A 2,909-nucleotide genomic window follows, 5' to 3' on the forward strand; every position below is an offset into this window, starting at 1 on the left:
GCCTCGCCCTATCTTTGCACACTCGCCCATTTGATCCTCAACACTCTTCTAAGTCTCTCCTAGACTTTGACCTTGCTTAGAACATCCATCAGATCACTTCTGGACACCTTTAGACTCCTCATCACTCTTGATAGGCAATCTCTAAAGCTCTTGCCCTATCTTTGTACAAGATCCATCTCAACTCAACACCTCTAGCTCCTCCATTCCTTTCTTCAAGTTAACAAGGGTTTCAACTACTTTTGGGAGATCTTTTCTGGTTCTTTGGAGGTTCTTTGAAGATACAAGACAATATACAAGGTGGGGAAGCTGGTGTTGCGAGTCTAAGGTTCAAAATCAAGTCTTTTACAAGCTAGTAAAGTGAAGCTGTTGAAGATGGAAAGCGGGATGAAGATGAAGGTTGCGGTGACTTTCAAGGGAAGTAACTACCTAGTATGGTCTAGGATGGTGAAGACTGCTGTGGGAAGCAAGGGTTTTTGGAAGCACATCACATCTGGTGAGGCTCCTAAGCTGATTACCCAAGGAGGAGACAAGGAGAGTGTCTCGGAGAGTGAAGCTGAGAAATGGCAGCAAGAAGACATGATGGTGATGTCAGTTCTTCATGCCTCGTTGGAGTCAGCTATACTAGATGCTTATAGCTACTGTGAGACAGCCAAGGAACTGTGGGACACACTGAAGAAGGTGTATGGAAACACCTCCATCTGAGCCGTGTGTTTGAAGTAAAGAAGGCAATCAATGGGTTGTCTCAAGAAGATATGGAGTTTACCAAGCATTTGGGAAGGTTCAGGTCACTGTGGTCTGAGTTGGAGATGCTAAGGCCAAGTACACTTGATCCAGAGCTCCTAAATGAGAGGCGTGAGCAGGACAAGGTCTTTGGACTCTTACTCACGCTGAACCCAAGCTACACTGGTCTATTCCAGCACATGTTGAGGTCCGAGAAGCTCCCTGATCTAGAGGATGCTTGTGCTCAGATACAAAAGGAGCAAGGCTCCATTGGCTTGTTTGGAGGCAAGGGAGAGTTGTCTCTTGCAAATGCTGTGCAATCTGATCATGAAGAGACTCCACAAGTCAACAAAGCAGCTCACGGCAAGTATGAGGATAGGAAGTTCAATGGCAATTGTGATCATTGCAAGAGGCATGGACACAAGAAGAGCCAATGGTGGATACTCCATCCTCATTTGAAGGCGGCGAAGTTCATGAAGGAAAGGGAGGCAAGGGCGCATGTATCTGATGGAGCAGGACCATCTAACCGTGGAGCTGAAGGAGAGGGGTGTGAGGGTGATGGCAAGGCACTGGTGACATACTCAGCAACTCCTAAAATCCGCGGCAATGAGCATGACTTCATAAGGAGATCCGAGATGGATGCACTCATCAAAATGCTCAAGGAGAATGGTAACATTCATGGGTACTCTTTTGGTGCATCAATGATAGCTAGAACTATAGATACTTCTCCATGTGTTACTGACATTGCTAGGATGAATAGCATTAAGAGTAGTGAGAATGCTAGAGATGAGTACACCTTTGCTAGAAATGCTAGGATGAATCATGAGTCCAATGCATTTAGATCACCTTTGAACCTGTGTAACAATGCTAGCAACATAACTAAACCATTAATTGTTGATTCTGGTGCATCTCATCACATGATTAGTGATACAAATCTCATTAAAGATATAGAACCAACTAATGGACATGTTATGATTGCAAATGGAGATAAGATACCTATTAGAGGAATAGGAAACTTGAAATTGGTTGATAAGAACTCTAGAGCTTTTTCTATATGCCTGAATTTACATCTAACTTGTTATCTGTCAAGAAGTGCACAACTGATTTGAATTGCAATGTTATATTCAGTCCTAATGATGTGAAGTTTCAGGATATTGAGAGCAGCCAATTGATTGGAAAAGGAATCACTAAAGGAGAGTTGTATTTGCTTGAAGAACTTGATCTTGTTTCCAATTACAATTGCTCATTTACTTCTGCTTCTAGTTTAAATAAAAATGCTTTGTGGCATGCTAGATTAGGACATCCTCATGGTAGGGCTTTAAACTTGATGTTACCAGGTGTTTTATTTGAGAATAAGGATTGTGAAGCTTGCATTTTAGGCAAGCATTGTAAAAATGTGTTTCCAAACTCTACTAGTGTTTATGATAAGTGCTTTGATCTTATCCATTCTGATGTTTGGACTGCACCTTGCATATCTAGAGATAATCATAAATACTTTGTCACATTCATTGATGAAAAATCTATGAATTTTAGGAATGTAAAGAATAATCTGAGTTTAGAAAGGATTAGAGAAGGAGAATAAGAGATTAAGAGACTGATTAGAGACTAATGGAGAATCATAGTGAAATGAGTAAAGAGAAAGATGGTTTAGAACTGTCTAATCTTTATTAAGGGATGAGATTACATATATAGAGGTCCATACACTTAGGGTTTTCGAACACATAAAGATAAGTAAGCATGTAGAGTCAAGGAGGAGCCTAAGCTTTAGTTTGAACCGGCCAATGAGTGTCTTCACACGTTTGGAGCATCTTCTTGATCCAAGACTAGATGCTATTCCTTTCCAGCTCTTGCCAGCCTGTCCTAGCTGTCAAGCCGCGTCTCCCTTATCCTCTCAACGTTCGGATAAGGCCTTGGCCGAGTGTAACTTAAGCTCAGTACATAGAAGTTACTCGGATAGTTACTTGGTCTCTTTAACCTTCTACGGATGATCACTTGTACGGCCTGGTACGGCCTCTCCGTCCGTACCATCCCTATCAACCCATTCCTCCTCTTAACTCCTTTGCTCTCTTTATGTTCTCAACTCCTTTGTGTCTTTACCTCAAATGTCTCAACTCATCTCAACACTCCCCCTCAAGCTTAGCTTTGTGAAAGTCTAAGCTTGGACAGCCATGAGATCTTCCTCATTAAAA

This window comes from Brassica oleracea, unplaced genomic scaffold (assembly GCF_000695525.1).
Source record: "Brassica oleracea var. oleracea cultivar TO1000 unplaced genomic scaffold, BOL UnpScaffold01070, whole genome shotgun sequence".
Lineage (NCBI taxonomy): Eukaryota > Viridiplantae > Streptophyta > Magnoliopsida > Brassicales > Brassicaceae > Brassica > Brassica oleracea.